Consider the following 21,343-nt stretch of genomic DNA (forward strand, 5'->3'; position numbering starts at 1 on the left):
AAAATCTAAAGTCACCTATTCAAATTCTTTTAGTCTTGAACAAAAAATGTATACAATTTCAGATCTTTGGGGTCATATTTCCATAAAGGTGAAAACATTTAACACAACCACAGATTCCACTAAGTAAAGATTCCATTGCAGCTGTGACTCAAATTTTGAAAATACACCACTCCTAACTTACTGGAACTAAAACTACAAGTTGTAGGATTACTAGAGGAAATTCAGAACAAAACACATTCCACTATTTGTAACTAAAATGCACATTACAGATTTGCTCTTTAATTTTGCTAGTGTTCAGGCTGTATCAAAGGTTTAATTATAAATTTCATTGTTAAATTCCAATTTGCTATGTAGTTAAGTGGCTGTGACCTCTGAAGTTGGCAGAGGTTTTTTTTGTGGGAATGTTCACCACACTTTTTAATAGATGAAAATAATAAACCAAAATGTTTTTTTGTTTTTTTTTTAAATCCAAGTTTTTCCATAATAGTTATTGCCTATCATATTCACTAAAACACAGTGTGCCTATTCCAAAATAATCTATTATCCTTCAAATAGATTTTAACTTTTGAGAATGTTCAACTGGGTTTGTTCAGGAATTATCTTCATTGCTGTTAAAGTTCAAAGGAATCCTTTCCCATTTCCACTTACTTTTACAGATTTAGAAGACAACACTACAGACCATCATTGTCTAGGACAGAAACAGAAGAAACTTTCATTTACAGCCTCTTGATACTACCATTTTAAAAACTAAGAGGAGATTACTGTAGAGACATATGGACAACAAGCACTCCCTCTCCTTAAAGGCTGAGTGCATACTTTCTCTCCATTACTCCTGTCCTGACCACTCCAAAGAACAAAAGAAAGTTTAGTTATCTTTGCTAGAAAATACAAAGTATATTCATTCAGTTAATGTAGTACTGCAATTCCATTTCACTTCATTTGATTACCATTTTCCCTTGCATATAAAAAGACTATTGCTTGAGTCAGCTGAGTTGCCTACAAGGGCAATGTTCTGCAACACTGTGCAAATGACTTCAGTTCAGTTCCTCTCATCTCTCACTTCCTAAAAGCATAAATTGACTGCACTGGAGAGACATCACTCTCAGTTCCAGTGGTGGAAAAATGCTTTGTGTCACTATATTATGACCATTTTCATCAATTAAAAAACAGCACTGATGACCTTCTGAGGTACTCTGATCTAGTCATGCTTGGACAGAGCAGGAATGAGCCCTCAATGAAGTAGCAAGACCAAGCTCGGACAGACATAAAGACAAAGCCGCACAATTTTGAAAAAGAAAAAGAAAAAAAGCTCTAGTCAAGCACATCCTAGTTCCTCCTATCAAAAAACAAACACACACTATTCTGGAAACATTTCAATAAAAAACAGCTTCTATTTGCCAATGGAACCAATTTTTACTTGAATTTTTAAACATGGTTGCACTAAGGTATCAGCAAATTAAATTATATGAATCAATAAAAAATACTTTCAATACTAACCCATTTTACAAGAAAAAATTAAAACATTCTATGCTGAAACAGCACTTCACATCTACCTCAGACAGTCTGTAAAAGTAGTCTAAACTTTTTTCCAATAGTTCTATTACAAAATTATTACCTTCAGCTTAATTTCAGGGGCACTTTGAAGTCAAATTTGGTTTATAGCATAGATTTCATAAAGCTAATTTTTACAAAATGTTTCAATTTTATTTATGTATGGTTGTAACAATTTGGTATCTACAATCAAGCTATGAAACACTGTTAGTATGTAAGAAAATGAAAAAGTTTGGCTACTGAGTATAAACAGAAGTGAAATTTGCTAATCTATTTCTATTGTTTAATTAAAATGTTAAAGAAATGTTAGACACAGAATAGCAAAATGTAGTTTAAAAATGAAGTTTTAAAAATATATTGTTTACACTTTTAAAAAATTATAACCTGACCATGCCTCTTTTAAATGTTTTTAAATCCATTATTTTTCAATTTTCCAAAAACATTACAAAAAATATATGAAGATTTTACTTACATATTTAGCAATTGCATTTTCCTTTTTTTGTAATAATTTCTCTGATAAAACCACTTAACACAGATTGAGCCAATAATATCTTCTCAGCATTGTAGTTATCTGTGTAATTCAAGAATCTCTTTTGGACAATTCAACACCAGTTAAATTTTTTTTTAAATAAAAAAAAGTGTCCCTAAGATAGGATAAAGTACTGTGGCTATTCCTATCCTTACCCTAGCTTAAAATGAGCTAACAGAAGAGAAAATATTGAACAACATAGGGGAAATTTGGAGACTTAACAGAAAAGCCACCCTCAGAAAAGCAACTTGAACAGCAATAAGTGTTGCAATAGCGTCTACTAGATTAAAATATACAATACGCCAAAATATAAAGATGAGTCAGATACTGAATCCCAAGATTCCATATATTATAAAGACAATTGGAAAGTATTTTGGCATCTATAAATTTAAGTCATATTCTCAGTATAAACATTTGTGGGGGGTTTTTTTTTTAAACCTATATTATGTCAACATTTTAAATTAAAAACATTTTTGAAAGATTTCTTCGTTATTTGTGCTGTTTTCCTTTTTGCTCTTCATTGAGATTTGATAATGAAATAGTTTCACTTTCACTTATCATGCACCAAAGCAATGTGACATCTGCATTTTTAATACTGAATAAGAACATTTAAATATCCCCTCCAAAAATATTTCTTTCAAAGGCCTTTACCTAGGGAGGTGGTGGAATATCCATCGTTAGAGGTTTTCAAAGCCAGGCTTGATAAAGTCCTGGCTGGGATGATTTAGTTGGGGTGGGTCCTGCTTTGAGCAGTGGGTTTGGACTAGATGACCTCCTGAGGTCTCTTCCATCCTTAATCTTCTATGATTCTGCATCCTCACATCCATCAACCGAAATTGATGGGTTGTTTTTTCTGTTCTGACAGCAAGTAGCAGTGAATCACAGAACTTCCATTTCTGGCATCCTCCTTCCCCACCCAGTCATGCTCAGCCCTAATATAGACTTCCGCAGCTTCCAACGTAAAAACCTGTCGATGACTAATAGCTTCAAGAAATAACTATTGTTATAACACGTAATTCCAGGATGAACTATTTACACACAAAAATGCAGATCAGAATAGGCAGCTGGGAATATAAGAAGGTAAAGAAGCATCTGTGCAGGTAATAAGTTCTTTTACTTTCAGTCCACCAAAACAAATGATTGATAGCAAGCTCAGAGAAAGGGGCAGAATCTAGAAAGGAACAGATGCCATGGTGAGGAACATCAATCTACATGCAATCTTTCATGCAAGAAAGTAGGATGATGGTGCGCTATATACTACATCACTTGAAACCTCTCCATGCAGCACGCAGAAATATTTATGGAACGGGCTCAGCAATGAAGGGGGAAACGGTACATCTTTCATTCTACAACTCAGATACATAATAAAATCTATCTGTGGCTGAGCATATTTTAGAGACCCTTGACCTCACTGAACAAAGATGTTCAGACTATCTAAATTCTGGCCTAGACAAAAAGAAATTTAGGGCCTGGCTTTGAAGAGAATACCAGAGTTTCTACTTGTCATAGAGAAGTGCAATAATGCAATGAATCAATCATCCTAAATCAATCTCAAACTATGAAAAAGGCAGAGATCACCAATGACTGTGCTCACGTGCACTCAATACCCTCAGACACGTTCTGTTTCCCCTGCATTATACACCGGTCTAGAAGGGTTGTAAGTGGGTCTCAGTAGTCAGGATGTATTATTTGGTCCTTAAAGCAGGACACAGCTGACCACATTTAGGAACATCTAAAATGATTTAGAAAACTGGTTGTATGTCTGGAATCTAGAAAGATGCTAAAAATAACTAGTCTTAAAGTAGCATATTTATGGCTTGCTTGTTATTAAAGGTTGCTGCAACTTCTGCTATTATGAAGAACCTTCAGAAAAAGAGACAGTAGCCCAAACTGGAACATCTGGTACTACAGATATAGGTTCACTAGCATTCATTCTAGATAGCAAGGGCACATTAGGATAATCAAAATAGGCTTCCTGTAGGTCCAAAATATACACCAAGGGAAGATCAAGAAGGGAAAGCAAGCTGAACACTGAACTTACTTCCCATTAGGAATCCCTCTCTCTAGTCATTTTAAGATTTAAAATTAATGTTTTTCTATCTAGTCTAAAATGCAGGATTGAAAATGCAATAAGAAACTGTTCTCCATTCTGAAATGTTCAACCTCCACAGAGGAAAAAAACACAAGAAACTATTTTCACTTTATTTACAAGTTAATAAAAACAAATGGATATTGTTTTATTTTCAAGCATAAATTTCAACCCCTTCCTAAAGTCAGCATCAACATTTCTCTGATTTTCTTCCATTTTGTTTGACAAAAATATTTTGGTGTTTATTTTGAATACAGCTGATGTGTACATAGAGCCTTATGACAAAATCTCTGTACACATGCTTCATCAATGGATGACTGCGTAGTCCCAGGAAAGGGAAATTTGTCTTACCTGATTTTTTTTCCTAAGCAACCAAGTTCACCAATGTCCTCACTACTGGTTTTTGTCCTGCTCAGCTGAAATGGTCGTAAGACCTTACAACCAGGGGCTTAGTCTCAAGTAGGACACACCACTTCAACTCATTGCCAGAAGACTATTTCCATAGTTACACTTGCATACTGAGGCTTCACCCTAAAATATAACAGAACACTATTTTTTAATGACTTAACTATAGTGATGAAAATTCCCTTCCTCCTTTATCAGTTAAAGCAGGGTCAGACTGGTTGCCATCTTTGAGAAGAAATTACTAGGGGAAGTTTTACTCTTTCAAAAGCATATCCTCACAACAGGAAAATGACTAAGTAAAAAAACTAGATGAAATTGAAATGTGAATCATATATTAATCTAGAATACCAAAAATCTTTCTAGCATAGCATGCAGAACACTCCCTCCAAAAAGCATCATTCAAGGTAAGCAATCTAATTGTGTTTATGTCTTAATAAATCTCACTTGCATAAAGCTAAAAGCTGTCAGGTAATTGTTAAAGCTAGAATTTGATAAGGCTGAGGAGGCAGAATTTAACAATAGTAACAAGGTAGTTTCATGTTTCTGTGACATGTTGGCAGATAATTGTCCAAGTGTCAATAGTCACATGACAGGAGCAAAAGATGTGTAATACTGAGATGTGAATGGATGCATATCTAGCATTTGTGCAGTATGCTAGGCTCACTCCTAGCATCTGATTGGTTCAGCAAAGTTTTAAATGTTTTGAATTAGGCATCTGTTGGATGAAGAGGAAGTGTACCCAGTACCTAGATTTTGACAGATTAGTTTCCAAGCTTCGTCCCTCAAAGAGATTCCAATTTCATCACTTTTTTTTCCTGGATAAATAGGTAGCAGACAGCATTTAGATACTGTTAATAATCACAGCTTAGAGACTTTTACTTGCTTTGGAGATAAAATCTTGATTAGAAAGAGATTGAACTGAGGGGGGCATTTGAACATGGCTTTAACAGCATGTTCAGTTTTCAAGTTCAGAGACAACTGAATCAGAGAAATAAAAATAACTTCTGAGAGTGAGGAGACTGAAATGAATCCTTTCTTGATTAGCTCTGAAATTATCTAATGTTTTAAGAAATATTAGAAATCTCCACATCCTCCTTCAATCTCAGAAAACAGAATTTAATATCTATCACAATGAGACACAAAATAATCACCCACTCCAGGAACAGCAACCTTGAATTGTGCTCCTAATGCTGGGTGAGGTTGCAACACATGTTCACACCATACAGGCCCCATCACGATCAAACTTTATTCATAGACTAATGGGTTTTCACATGATATCCCCTCACACTTTGCCTCTGATTCCACTTCCTTTCCTTTCTGTGTCTTGCTATCTTCTGAATTCCTCTGCATTGCCCTTTGTTTTTACTAATGTGTTAAATCAGCTGTTAACTAAATCATGGTACAGTAGAACCTCAGAATTACGAATTGACCGGTCAACCACACACCTCATTTGGAACCGGAAGCTCATTTGGAACCATCAGGCAGCAGCAGACACAAAAAATACAAACAAAAAAGTAAATACAGTACAGTACAGAGTTAAATAAAAACTACTAAAAAATACAGGGAAAGTTTAAAAAAAAAGATTTGACAAGGTAAGGAAACTGTTTTTGTGCTTGTTTCATTTAAATTAAGATAATTAAAAGCAGCATTTTTCTTCTGTATAGTAAAGTTTCAAAGCTATATTAAGTCAATGTTTAGTTATAAACTTTTGAAAGAACAGCCATAACATTTTGTTCAGAGCTACAAACATTTCAGTTACGAATAACCTCCATTCCCAACATGTTCATAACTCTGAAGTTCTACTGTATATACCAAAATGATATTTTGTTTCTCCCTACATGCAGGCAAAACACTTTGTCCAAATTGATATTAAAATGTTTCTCTTAAGTATTCCACCTATTCTTCTTTGCCCATAACAGAAGGAGTGTGTATGTACTACCTTGGCCTGATATACTCTGTAAATCTGCATATTGTTGACTATTTTGTATATATGTTAAAGAACATACACTAGTTGGATTGCATTGTTGCTATAAAATTCAGATGCAACAATTAATCATCCAGCTAACTAATAATGAAATGTGAAAAAGCTGTGAACAAAATTAGATAGTTCAGAAATAAATTTTCAAATTTCATGCAGCTTCAGTTTTATGCCATTTTAGAGCCAGTTTAAGGCTAGTAGGGACCATCAACATGTAGTCCTGTATATCACAAGCCACCACTATTCAGCACTTTCACACTAAATCCAACAACCAAAATTACAGCCCCCAGGAGACTAAACTATTATGTGCCATAGGCAGAAAATAAGAGGCATGAAGGTGCACCCATGTCAGGGGTCCCTGCAACAGTAGAAAATTGATTAAGTGAGATATACCCAGATTATCTCAGCAAGTGACCCACATCACATACTGCAGAGGAAGGCAAAAAAAAAACCCTAAGGTCACTGCCCATCTGTCCTGAGGGAAATTCCTTCCCAACATATGGCAATCAGACCCTGAGCATGTGAGCAAGAATCAATGAACCACGCAATGAGTGTGTGCGCACGCTCGGTGCCATCTAAAAGCACTGGGTTCATCCCATCCCGTTGATCCATCTCCAGCTAAAGGCCATCTTTGATGCTTCAGAGGAAAGAGACAAAAACCATCATGTGGGAGGAAGGGAGAGAAGAGAATCCCCTCCTGACCGCTGGTGACTGCTGAAGCCCTGAAGAATGAGCTTTTAGAAACATAAGACATTAACCAGAAGGAACCCTTCAAGGCTGCCGAGCTCTGTCCCTGACCATCACAAGCAAACCTGGCATACAATCCCATGCATAAATTTGTACAGCTCTCTTAAAACTAATACATTGTTTGCCTCCATTACTCCTTCTGGTAAGCGATTCCAGAGCCTCACTCCTCTGATAGTTACAAACAGTCTTCTAATTTCCAGCCTAAATTTGTTTATGCCAGTTTATACATATTTTGTTCTTGTGCCAATATTGTCCTTTAGCTTAAATAGCTCTTCACCCACTCCAGTGTTTGCTCCTCTTATGTATTTATAAAGAGCAACCATATCCACTCTCAGCCTTAATTTTGCTAGGCTAAATAAGCCAAACACTTCCAGTCACCTCTCATATGATAGGCCTTCCATTCCCCTGATCTTCACAATAGCTCTTCTCTGTACCTATTCCAGTCTGAATTCTTCTTCCTTGAACATGAGTGACCAAAACTGTACACAATATTCTAGATCTAGTGTCTTGTACAATGGCATTAATTCTTCTCTCTCTACTGAAAACACCTTGCCTGATACATTCCCCAGCATCACCTTCGCCTTTTTCACATCAATGAGGCATCACATTGGTGGCTCACACTAATCCTGTTATTGCCAACACAGCTAGGTCAATCTCCCGTTTCCAACTGATGAGTACTCAGTTCATAGTAGGATCTAATAATAAGAATTTCTAAGTGCAGCATCTTGCACTTTGTACTATTGAATTTCTTCCTATTTGTTACTCCAGGCTTCAGAGTCATCCAGATTGTTCCATATAATAACCCAATTTATCCTGGGTATTTAAATCTGTATCAACAGCAAAATTTCATTAGCCCACTCCTACTTTTCATGCCAAGGTCATTAATAACACAAAATATTAACTAAGATTGGTACCAAGACAAATCCTTGAGGAACGGCACTAATAGTCTCCTTCCAGTCTTATAATTTACCCTTCAGCACAACCTTTTGCCTTCTTTCCTTTAGCCAGTTCCTTACCCACCTTACAATTCTTGTACTAATCCCCATCTTCTCTAATTTAACTTTTCATTTCCCATAGAGCACCATTTCAAATGCTTTACTAAAATCCAAGTGTGCTACATCTACTACATTCTCTTTATTTAAGAAAAAAAAATCAATTATTTTCTCAAAGAAGGAAATCAGCTTAGTCTGGCATGATCTACCCCCAGGTAAACCCATGCTGCATTATATCTTCATCATCTATGTATTTAATTATTTTTGACTTCATCAATTGTTCTAAAACCTTGAATACTACTGAGGTCAGACTAATGGGTCTGTAATTGTCCACATCTTTTTTCCCCACCCTTCTTAAATATAGGTAAGACAATAGCTATTCTCCAGTACTAACCCTGGACAGATAGATTTATTTAAAATTGCTTGTCTGGTAGCAAGGTATCTTATGTGGCAGTTTTCAATATTCTGGGATGGAAATTATCTAGTCCCGCTAAGCTGAGTGCATTAAAGCCTGGTCTACACTATAAAGTTAGGTTAACACGGGGATCGACAAACCCCGGGTGCCAGGTCGCCATGGCGCCTAGAAATTTAAGTCTGGCGCCTAGTTTTTTTCTGGGGGGAGTGGCCGCCATGCTCCGGCCAGGGCACCCTGCCACTGGGCCCACATTGTGGGAGAGGGACAGGGGGAAGCCGGGAGGGGAGAGCGGCTGCCACGCTTGGGCCAGGGCGCTGCTGGGCCACATTGTCTGGCTCCTTACATTTTTGGGCTGGCTCCTAGCTCCGAAGCAAATTTGTTGAGCCCTGGGTTAACATCAGATGCCTTATGTCAAACTAATCGTGTACGTGTCTACACTTAGATTTGTCTCTCACTGATGTAAGCACCCCATTACAACAATGCAGTAACACCACCTCCCCAAACAGCTTTGAGCCATAGTTAATATACGGAGGACAATGCAGTAGTAGTGTAGACACTGTGATACCTAAAATTGAATCCAATAGTCCTCCAGCAGCTGTTCCACAATGCCCAACAGACTGCTCTGGTCACAATTGTGAATGCCACTGCCCAAGAGTCACAGATAATGGATGGTCCTTGACCCCCCCCCCCCCCTTTAAAATCCTAGGGATTTTTAAAATGCTTTTTTCCTGATTGTCCAGCTTGGCAAACACACCTAGCAGTTCTCCATTGTTGCATGCAACTGCCCAGTCAACCATGCCAGCTACACTCCAGCCTGGAGTAGACAGAAGGTATTGGATCTCCTGGGGCTGTGGGGAGAAGAGGCTATTCAGGCACAGCTACAGACCAGCCATAGAAATGTGGACATCTACGAGCTAGCTGTACAGCAGATGTAGAAGAAGGGGTATGACAGGAATCAGCAGCGCTGCATAAAAGCAAAAGGAATTGAGGCAGGCATATCAGAAGGCCAGGAAGGCCAACAATCAATCTAGTGCCAAGGGGCAGACCAGCTGCTTTTACAAAGTGCTGCATCCCATACTTGGCAGAGACCCCACCATGGCCACCTCTGAGAAGCCCAAGACAAACTGCTGTCATGAACAGCGAGAACAAGGAGGAGGAGGAGGAGGGACATGCAACCAGTGGGTCCAGCTATGCCACAAGACAGGATCTGAAACTACATCACAGGAAAGTCAATCCCAACAGTCAGACGTGGACAAACGCAATGCAGGGGAAGGAACCTTGGATAAGTGTGTATTTCCCATTACAGTGATATACAGACACATCGCCACTGCTCAACTTAGAGCAACACAGCTTTTGACTTTTCATTAATGTACTGGTACTAGAAAGGGAGCAGTGCAATAAAGAGAAGCAGAATTATCTGTTTTTCATTTCCATTTAGAATTAGGCAGGGGACCCATGTGGAGCTGTTTATTTATGTACACAGGGATATCCCTTGAATCCTTCAGAGAGATCGCAATGAAACTTTCATGGGAGGTACTCTGCAATCTTCTCCTGAAGGTTTCTAGGGATGGCAGCCTTATTTCTTCCTCCGCAGTACAACACTTTGCCAAACCAGTTGGCAATAACATCGGCAGACACACCATGGTAGCAAATAGGCTGATGGCATATGGGCCTGGACAGCTTCGGGACTCCAGCAGTAGCTGGCCTCTCTGTGCCTGTGTTACCCTCAGGAGCGAGATATCAATGATCATCATCATCACCACTTGTGGAAAATGGTGCCACAGTATTTAGTGCCATTGCCCTAAACTCCTAGTTTCATGCATCTAAGCAATTCCTTCCTCATTTCCCTCACCCTGGCAGGCCGTACTCACTATGGCCAGTGCTGGGAGTGATGCTGTTCACAAGAACTCCAAAGCAGAAATGTCAAGAAGCATGTCTTGTATAAAACTTCAGAGGAACAAGGGAAGGGAATTCTGAATTTGAGCTTTTGCCTTCTGTTGTGACTATACTGAGAATGGCACCTTTGTGTATTTTACCTGTAGCTGCTGCCATTACAGTCTGGAAGGGTTTCCCCTCCACACCCCCTGAAAGGCTGAGCCAGATAAGGAGGAGAAAGAAGAGGACTTAGGATGGCATGTTCAGTGAGATCCTGCAAGCCAGTGCTGCATCAGACCATGAGCCTGGCGGGTGAATACGGTAGACTGTGCAGAGAAGGAAAGAGCAGACAACAGAAAAGTGCAAGAGTAGGATTAGCACATAATGGAGCTACTCTGGCAGCCCTCACAGATGCTGCAGACTCTTGTGAAGCTACAGGCTCACTTCCACTTACAGTCCATGGAGAACTCCATTTTAGCACCTTCCTATACCCCCCTCAACATTTCACATGGCATCAGGGACTGCAACCCTACCCCATCACTCCACACTGGGGGACAGTGAGGACAACCACAGCTTCACATACACTGACCTGGGAGAGCCACAGTTGCTCTTTGTGTAGCCAAAACAGACATGAATGTTCTTCCTCCTTGTTAAGTTCTGTTCCATTAATGTATTAAGTTAAATTAAAAGCAAATGCATTAAAAACAAGATTTTTTTTTTTGCACTGGTTTTGTTACTCAATAAAACTATTTTTTGGAAAATAATTCCTCCTTTTTAGTTCACAATATATGCTGCAGAGTGCCTAGTGGTACTGAAAGCACCCACTCACTTATTATTGTACAGTGTGACAGAACTCACAGGATCAATGATAAACAGTGTTACGTTCATAGACGTACAACAAAAGCAATGACAATTCCTCTCAAAACTGCAGAGCCAGACAGAGCACAGCCCAGCAGTTGGGCATGCTCCCACAAAGGAGGCATGGAGGAACCTATGGGAGACATGGCGGGGCGGGGGCCAGCCCCCACGGGCAGGGACAAAGCACCACCCAGCCCCACTCTGACGCCATCTCCGTTCCAGTCCCACCCTCGGCTCCCGGCTACAGCGCCGGCTCCCAGCCCCATGGCTGCAGCTCTAGCCCCTTTGCCGGCCCCAGCTACAGCTTGGACCCCATCTCCTGGCTCCACGGCTGCAGCTCCAGCCCTCACCCTGGTCCAAGCCCCAATGGGGCTTTGGCCCCGTTCCCAGCCCTGGCTTCTGATTGCAGCTCCTGGGGTGGATAGAGACCAGGTAAGGTGGGGTATGACCTCAAAAGTTTGGGGACCACTGCACTACAGTGGCTCACTATAAAGTGCTATTTCAAGGCCTCCCTCAGCCATATAGTTCCTGCTGAGCTCTTCTAATAACCCTTGTGTCTGGCTGTTCAAACTCAGCATACAGTCATTCCACCTCCACCCTCCTGGCAGCAACTTTTCCTCCTTTGCTTCACAGATATTAGGCAGGACACATTAGGCAGGTCTAACGAGTGGAATATTTTTCTCACAGAGATTCCATCTTGTGAGTAAGCAACATTAGCATTCCTTCAATCTACTAAAAGCACATTCAACAGACATTCTGCACCCACTGTGCTGGTAGCTGAATCTTTCCTTGTGGCGGCTGGTATACAGCGTAATGAACCAATGAAGCAAGATATAGGCTGTGTTCCCCTAAATCACTATTGGCATTTCAACACTGCCAGTGGTAATCCAATCAGGAAAGTATAAGTCTCTGCTTGCAGTTTCCTGAACAGGCCTGTGTTCTTAAAGATGTGAGCGTTGTGCACCTTCCCTGCCAAGCCACCATTGATATCAGTGAAGCATCCCCAGTAATCCACCAATGCTTGCATAACCATAGAAAGGCAGCCCTTTCTGTTCATGTACTCTGGGGCAAGGTGGCTGGGGCCAAATAAGGGATATATGAATGCCGTCTATTACTCCACTGCAGTTCAGGAATCTCACTGAGGCAAATCCATCCACTATGTCCCATGCATTGGCGAGAGTCACAGTTTAGCATAGCAGGAGATGATTAGTGGCCCTACACACCTTTGTGACAATGGTCCCCACTGTTGATTTTCCAACTCCAAAATGATTTTCCACTGATTGGTAGCAGTCCAGCAAGTTTCCAGTGTGATCACCACTCACTTCTCAACTGTCAGTACAGCTCTCATTCTGGTGTCCCTGCACTGGAGGGTAGGGTAAGCTTGGTGCACAGATCCAGGCACATGGCCCTTCACATCTGAAAGTTCTGCAGCCACTGCTCATTGTCCCAAACCTGCATGATGATGAAATTCCACGAATCAGTCCTCCTTTCTTCAGGCCCAGAAACAGTGCTCCATCTGCAACTGTTCCAGAACCACCCCACAAAAATTTTGAATTGGTTTTCACTGTCCCACAGCAATCTGTCCTCCATGAAATAATTATGTTCCCCACTGATGAAGTTCTTCGTGTGGTTCTGCAAATACAAGAGGATTGTGCGCCCTGTGCTTGCAACATTGATGATAATAGTGCAAAGATGTGCAGATTCCATGCTTCTGTCAGAGGTGGAGAGGGAAGAGGGCTGCATAGGTTTATGGTTTGTTTTTGTTTTTGTTTTTTTTAAAAAGGTGCAAAAATTCTGAAATATGAATGACATCATGGGATGGAGAAAGTTGCATGCTAAAACTTTACCCCTTGCTCTCCATCACCCCCCACACGACCCATTTCTGTCCCACCATGCATTAACAAAACTTCCCAAACAACTGTGCTGGATGGTGGCAAGTGGCACACTGGGATACCTACTCATGATGCACCACACTATGCACAGATACACTCACTCCTGGGGAGTATGTGCAGCACCGATGCAAGGAGCCACCTAAGCACTTGCACAAGCAATATACTGACACCTGCAATATATGCAGATGTAACTTGCATAGGCCCAGGTTTGAGGTGTATGGCCAAAGTTTCCTAAGTTTTTCTTCCACCTCAGGTATGGAAATTTCTATTTCTCTACACTCATTGCCATCAGCCAACCTGCCTGCATATCCATTTTCCATATTATCATCGCTATTTAAAACTGAGGCAAAGTATTAATTTAGTTTTTGGGCCATACCTAAATTATCTTTAAATCTCCTCCCCATTCACACTGCATAGTAGCCCAATCTCATCCTTCCTCATTTCCTTACACACAAAAAAACCCCTCATTACTTAATTTCCTTGGCAAGAGTTAATTCAGGTTGACTTTTAGCGATTCTCACTTTATTCATACATTTAACCTCCAAGATGCAGCATTCTTTGCTGATCACTCCTTTTTTTCCCCCTATTCCTTATAGGATCTCTAATTACTGCTAATAACCTTTTCATCCAGTTGGGTGTGCAGCCTTTCCCTAAAAGTTTCTCCCCCTGGCTTGCAATGCAAATTGCAAGCAGTTTTTTTTCCTGACAAAAAAAATCAACAGGGAATCTCCAGAGAGAGCAGAAAGGTTATTTGGCACTGGTGTGACTGCTGCTGGAATACTGTGTCAAGTTCTGGTGCCAACATTCAAGAAAGAAGCTGATAAACTTGAGAGGCTTCAAAGAAGAATCACCAGAAAAATTAAAGGATTAGAAAAAAGGCCTAATAGCGACAGACTCCAGGAGCTCACTCTATTTAGCTTAACAAAGAGAAGGTTAAGGGATGATAATCACAGTTTATAAGTACCTACATGGCAAATAAATATTTGATAATTGGCTGTTCAGTTTAGCACAGAAAGATATAACATGACCCAATAGCTAGAAGTTGAAGCCAGACAAATTCAGACTGTTAAAAAAAATGCGCCTCATTTCCAATGATGGCAATTTACCATTGGAACAATTTATCAAGTGTCATGGGGGATTCTCCATCATTGGGAATTTTTAAATCAAGATTGGATATTTTTCTAAAATATGTGCTCTAAGAATTATTTTGGGGGAAATTCTATAGTGTGTGTGTCATATAGGAGGTTAAGCTAGATGATCACAATGGTCTCTTCTGGCCTCAGAATGTATAAATCTATAAATTCCAAGCCTCCTCCACATTTACCCTTTGAGTTCTTCAGTTCAGCTGACTTCTTTAACTAATTCCCTTAATTTTCCAAAATATACCATTTTGAAATAATATACCATAGTTGACTACCTGGTTTTGATTATCCTTCCAATTAATTCAAACTGAATCAACTCCTGAACACTTGATTACAAGTTACTTCCTATGTTCAACTCTTCTACAATGGCCTCACTACTTCCCAAACAAAGTCTAAAACTGCAGTGCCTCTTGGTTCAATAACTAAAAGAAAACTGTTGTCTATCATGTCCAGGAATAACTGGGCACTAACAATAAAAGTGGCATTTATTCTCCAATCTATACCCAGAAAATTAAAGTCTGCTATTATAGCATAATTCCTGGTAGTATTTTTCTTTCTAATAAAATTAAAGATACATGTACCCACATCCAAGTCTGACTCTGGGAATCTATAGCAGACTCTTGACACTAACCCAATAGTGGGATTCTTTTACAATCCTTCCTCAAAGTGATTTTGACCCACACAGATTTTATTTTGTCCATACTATTGTGTATTTCTTTACAGTGGTACAGTAATGATATGGTAAACACTACTCCAGCACCTTCATTTCTCTCTCTCCCCTAATTGGCACATCCCCTTCAATATCTGTATTCCAGTCATGAGTGCTATTCCACCAGGCTTATGTAACCATATAACGTGCAGTTTGACTTCATGCACCAGCAGTTCCAGTTCCTCCGTTTTAATGCCCAGACTCCTTGCATTCATGTACAGGCATTTCAATCGTTTCCCTCAGACCTCACCCAGTTTTCTAGCTGGATTAGTTATAGTCCTTCCACTAATTATAACACCTACTTGACCACTATTACAATCTATATTTGTATTTCTTTTCTACTTACTTTCCATTCCATTACCTTTTGGCATTGCTTTCTTTTACTATATTTTCAATTTACTATTTTCCTCCTTATGTGTTTTGAAGCCAGGTGTGGAGATTATACAAGTCTTCCCCACCCTTCTCCCCTCATCTCTAGGTTAAATACCTTCTTATCAGTTGTGACAGTCTTGATCCCAGAAGGTTAATACCCAGATACTAAAATGGACAGCATCAGTCAAAAATAGTATTCTGTGAATGCCTCCCAATGGCCAATCATCCCCAAACCTTTTCTTGAGCCATCTTCATTATTTTGTCATGATTCACCCTCCTTCTCTAGAGACTGGAAGTATTCCACTGATGATCATATGAGCTTCCATTTCTTTAAACATTTTATTCAACCTAGTGTAGCTGTCCTTCAGCCATTCCAGTGGGAATCCAGCAATGTCATTCATTCCACATATAGCACAATCAGTCGCTTTTTCCCAGTTCCCATCAGAATTGTTTCCAGTCTCACATCCACTGACTCCATTGAAACCTTGCTCCTGGCAGATAGCACACACTTCTATTTTCTGGATCTGGTCTGGTAACACACGCCGTTGATTCTTCTTAGTATGGAGTCCACAGTCACATAAACCTCTCTCTTCCTGGTATTAGTATGAATGTGTCTTATGTTCTCTCCCCCAGTTCCCTGTTCATCATCCTCATTTTTCCATGGACTCTGGTCCTTGGCTACCTTCATCCTTTCTTCTGCTCTTTTTCAGGGACTGGCTTCCTTTCTTTTCTTCCTCACAACCCCATCTTTTGCCTATTTCTCCTTCTCACTTCCCAAAGCAGCAAACCTGCTATTCAGCTCAATTTCACCCCCACTAGCCAGTCACATTCTTCCATGGATCACGCTCCTCTTCTGGCAGTCCACCCTCCAGGTCCTTTAGTTCAGCAGTTAACTGTAAACCTCAAGTTGTCTATACCACTACTTTTCTCTTTTCCTGCATTATACTTTCAAATCCCTTCTGAATTCTATTGTCAGCTCCACCTACATCTCTAATCCTTAGTTCTTTTCTGCCATAAACTCTATCAAGTGACATATCACCAATAAGTAGCTTTCATCAGGTACCCACTCAAGAATGATGTGCATTCTACGGTTTCTACATCCAACCATTTGCTTTAGGCAGGTCTACACTGCTGGCAAATTCGGCAGCAGTCGACAGGAGTTACACAAGCTATGAAGAGTAGCTTGAGTAACTCCCATCGACTTCGTTACTTCCCTTTAGCACACAGTCTCCAGTGCGCTGCGCCTACAGGAAATGCGTTCCCGTCGAAACAGCGCTACACTTTTTTGGAAGTGGTTTTAATAGATCGATTTCCAGATCAATTGAACATGTCTTCACTGCCACTCAATCGATTCAGGGGGGAAAAAAAAAATCAATCTGACCGCGGCAAATTTGCCTCCATCAATGTATACATAGCCTTTGTCTCCACTCCTCCTCAGGTCACTTCTAGTGCAATAGCCATTGCCATCATATTCTCTTCCTAGTTTTTACTCCTAAAGAAAAATACACAAATTCCCCCAAATCTTCACCTACAAACTCCCACAGAAACTCTACTATTAGCTACTCGAATGTTTGCTAGTGACTGGCTTTTAAACCTATCCAAACTAGGACAGCACCATCCCCCTCTTTAAGGGATATCAACAAGCACTGGATCAAACCACACACCTGGAACACATTATTCAAAACTCAAGTGTCTACAGAACACAAAATTACCACTCTCCTCTCAGGCTAAAATCCCACAGAAACTCAACTGTTAACTGTTCATTCATTTTGTCTTTCCCATTTAAATGTTTTTTACTTTATCCCCATGAAAATGTGTGACATATGAATCTCCCTTACAGCTCAGTTTTTAAAAGTTCTTCTAGTCAGTAGCATGAATAGTCTCACTTTTTGCAGAATTGATTTCTACAAGAGGAGAAAATGGTGGCACTGACAGTCTGTCAGACAAAATTTGTAAGAAGGTGTTCAGTTTCCAATCTATGTTCACATTTAGGCTGGTTTTAAAAAGAAAAAAAAGAGCAAGAATTTTGAATGCAGGAATGCATGGATGATTTAATAATTCCTCTTATCATAGTCTCATTTCTCCTGTTGATATCTAGATTTAAGGAGCAGATATTCAACTGCATGTTTAAATTAACCTTTAAAAATTGCAAACTTATGTTCGGTTTGTGGTGAGTAATTCAAGTCTTTATGTATGGTCTGAATGCAGGCTCTTCATCTGAGAAGAAGTTGTCATCTTACCCAGTAATACTGACTCTCTTTTAGTAGTGGTTATTCAAAAATAAATCACCACATTTAGAATTGCTAAACTGTAGATTGACGACTAGTCCCATAGCTAGATCAGGATATTCACTCAGATTTATAATAAAATACGTACAAAAGAAGCTATTGCATTCAATATTAGATACTGAACTAACAATTCTATGAAGTTATAGTAACAAGGCTTAAATAGGTTGTTCAGTACAATAAAAGGAACTTTAGGGTTTGGGGTTTTGGATAAAACACACACAACAACATAGGAATTCAAGAAACAGCATATTCTAATTCTGTCACTTCCCATGCTAGAATTTTGGAGTCACATTCCACTGATTAGTAAAACTCTCCCTCAAAATCTTATTATATTAATAGATCTTAGTCTAAGATTAAGATAAATATTTCCAATTCAATTTCTTGTTTCGTAGACTAGGCCAATACGCCTTTGGCATTTAGAAAAGCCTTTAGAAGATCCAGGGCCATATCAGGCAATCAATTAAGTAAAAATCACCACAGAAACTAACAAAAAGTTATGTTTAACACCACAACACCGCAATTTGGCCTATTGCTCTTTTACTGAATTGTGAACTTGCCTCTGCTCACTTGGTTATCACAGTTTCTTGGTGAATATTCTAACTCTCAGCACCTCTCTGTTACATCATATAGGAAACTGGAGACAATATCTGACATAAGTGTTACCTTTGAGGAAGTCACAGCAACATGAAGCAAACTAACTGCTTTAATTGTAGAAAGGACAACAAGAAAAGATCTTTCCTTTCACCAGAATAAGGAAATACCCCACTAAGACGTTTGGATATGGAGGGTCCAAAAAAAATTGCTTGTTTACAGAGCCTCCTGCCACTTCTGGCCATTGTCATTTTATAACAATTTTATAACAATTTATGGTTTGAGGGTCTCTTCGTTAGGGATGTAAAATACTACACGGCTAAACGGTTAACTGATAAGTATAGTCTTACTGTTACATCTAATACTTATCTGTTAACTGGTGGCGCGGGCTCACCATCTCCACGGTGACTGTGTCGGGCCATGGCGGAGGCGGCCGCAGTCACACTGCTGTTGCGCCCGGGAAAGCCAAGGCACTGCTGCAGGCACTGTGGAGCACTCTGCTGCAGAATCTGGACCACAGGTCCAAGACCGGGGGTTTCCTGCTGAGCCAGGCTGGGGATGCTACCATGGGACTATGGGGAGAGGATGGAGTGTGTGAGAGGGGACACAAAATTATATCCGTTAAATGGTTAACCAATATAATTTCAATAGTTTAAATGGTTACCTTTTGTAACCGATATTTACATCCCTACTTATAAATGAAGCTTACTTCTAACTGAGGTTCTTCAAGATGGCTCTGCATATTCACTTATAGGTTCTGCACCACTTTGTGGTGCCTTGCAATAGGGCACTCTCACGCCACTTCCCCTTCTCCTCAGCGTCACTGATGTACTGAGATGAGGCTATGCAGAAAGAGGAGAACCATCCCCACCTCAGTTCCTTCCAGTGCAAAGCCAAACACACAGAATAAACCAGGGATCAGAGAGAGGGGAGGGCATGTAGGAAGTGCAAATATGCAGAGCCACCTTGAAGAATCTCAGTTACAAGTAACTAACTTTCATTTCTTCTCTGAGTGGCTCTGCATATTCCCACTTATGAGACAGACTGATGATTAGTGCAGAAAAGTGACCAGAAGGCAGAAACAGAGCCCTAGTTGAATAGACACAGCAGCACCACTTTACCAAATCCATTGACTACTGTAAAGGCCAGGTCCAAACAACAGCACTTAGTGAAAGCATGCACCTAAATCCAAGTTGCGTCCCTGCAAATTTAAGTAATTGGTATCTGCCTAAGACAAGCAAAGAAAAAAGTCCTTGTGGCATGTGGTCAAATCAAAGCAGGCACAGGACCTTTTGCTAACATGTAATATTCAGCAATACACTGTTTAATCCATAAAGATATAATCTGTGAGGAAACTATATAAGACATCTGATTTTTAGTGCAAAACCAAAAAAAAAATCTCAACAATCTATGAAAACTTAGTTCTATTTCAACAATTAGCAAGGGTCCTTCTTGCATACACAGTATGTAAAACAGATTCCCTCCCACATGAGAATGTGGTTTAGGGAAAATAAAATGGCAAATTAATAGTCTGATTAATGTGAAAATCAGACACCATTTTAGGTAAGAGCCTGGCATCAGATCTGAGAATTAATTTGTCTTTATGAAAAGATGCGAAAGCTGGATCTGCCATAAAAGCATTTGATTCACTACCTCTGATGACCAATGTGATAACAATATTGAAGGCTGTCTTGATATGTGATAGAGAGAACACTCAGCCAAGATTTCAAAATGTAATTTTACCAGCATGGCCAATATCAAACTGAGATCCCAAGAAGGATCTCTAACAGAGGTACACACATTTAATAAACCTTTCATGAACCTTTTGACCGAACAAGGAACAAATGACCTACCATTCTACCATCAACTAAAGTATGATATATTGAACTGGCTGCCAAATGAACTTTTAATGATAAATTAGATAACTCTGGGATTAAGGACATTAATTATTTCAAAACACAAGGAATGGAAGTAGATTAAGGTTCTCCCCTTCATCCATCCCTGAAATCTGGACCATTTTAAATGGTAATTTCTAATGGACTGTTCTCTAGAGTTAATTAGTATACCCTGCACAGAAAGAACATGACTCTCAAGAGCAGAGAATGTCACAGTCCAACCGCCCACAATGTCACATGAAGAGATGCTAGGTCTAGGAGAAAAATCTTGTCCTTCAGCTGAGACAGTAGGTCTGGTGACTGAGGAAGACACAAATAAACTCCTCTGGACAACTAAAGGAGATGCATAAATCACTGTTACCACGACCATGCCAGGGCAATGAGAATATCCTAGTTGTGTCCTGGTGTATCTTTCTCACTACCTTCTAGATCAATGGAAATGGGAGAAAGGCATACAAACCTTTTCTCCAGTGCAGTAGCACAGCATCAGACAGGAAGAAACTGTCCCTGCCAGCTCTGGAACAAAAAGGGGCAACACTTTTTGTTGGGCCTTGTTGTAAACAGACCCATCTCTGGTCAATTCCAGCTGGAGAATATGGTCTGAACCAACTGATCCTTTAAGGACCATTCATGCACTGAAAGCTGTCTCTGCTCAGCCCATCTGCAACTACATTGTTTTTCTCTGCTAGATGCAGGGCCACAGGGAGAGACACCAATCCCACAGACTTATAGGAGAGCAGAATGTGAGACACACACAGGAGAGTGAACGAGCACTCACCTGCTTGTTGATGTAATACATAGACAATACATTGTCTATCATCACTTGCACAAACTTTCTTTTTAGGTGAAGGAATGACCTGAGGGTCAAATGAACAGCCCTGAGTTCCAACATATTTATATGCAGGGCTGTTTCCTGATAAGACCAATGCTCTCAAATTGTCAACTGATTCAGATGAGCCCCTGCCAACCCTTACTGATGTATCCAATGTTACCATCAGAGGCAGGTCCTGGGGAT

The 21,343-nt window shown here is 39.9% G+C and overlaps 1 protein-coding gene across 3 annotated transcripts in view; it reads right to left on the minus strand.

Annotated features, from left to right (window-relative positions):
- The window catches only part of CNOT2 (CCR4-NOT transcription complex subunit 2), a 136,153-nt gene that overhangs the window by 78,815 nt on the left and 35,995 nt on the right, over positions 1-21,343 (minus strand). The window contains exon 1 of one of the 3 annotated variants that reach the window (XM_067564032.1): positions 4,521-4,615. The exons of the other annotated variants lie outside the window; for them this stretch is intronic. The gene's annotated coding sequence lies outside the window, so the exon portion shown is untranslated. Of the gene's footprint in view, positions 1-4,520; positions 4,616-21,343 lie in introns of those variants that run through there. 3 annotated transcript variants of the gene reach the window in all.

Source organism: Emydura macquarii, unplaced genomic scaffold (genome assembly GCF_026122565.2).
Source record: "Emydura macquarii macquarii isolate MOO-44397 ecotype Brisbane River unplaced genomic scaffold, CSIRO-AGI_Emac_v2 contig_2636, whole genome shotgun sequence".
Taxonomy (NCBI): Eukaryota; Metazoa; Chordata; order Testudines; family Chelidae; genus Emydura; species Emydura macquarii.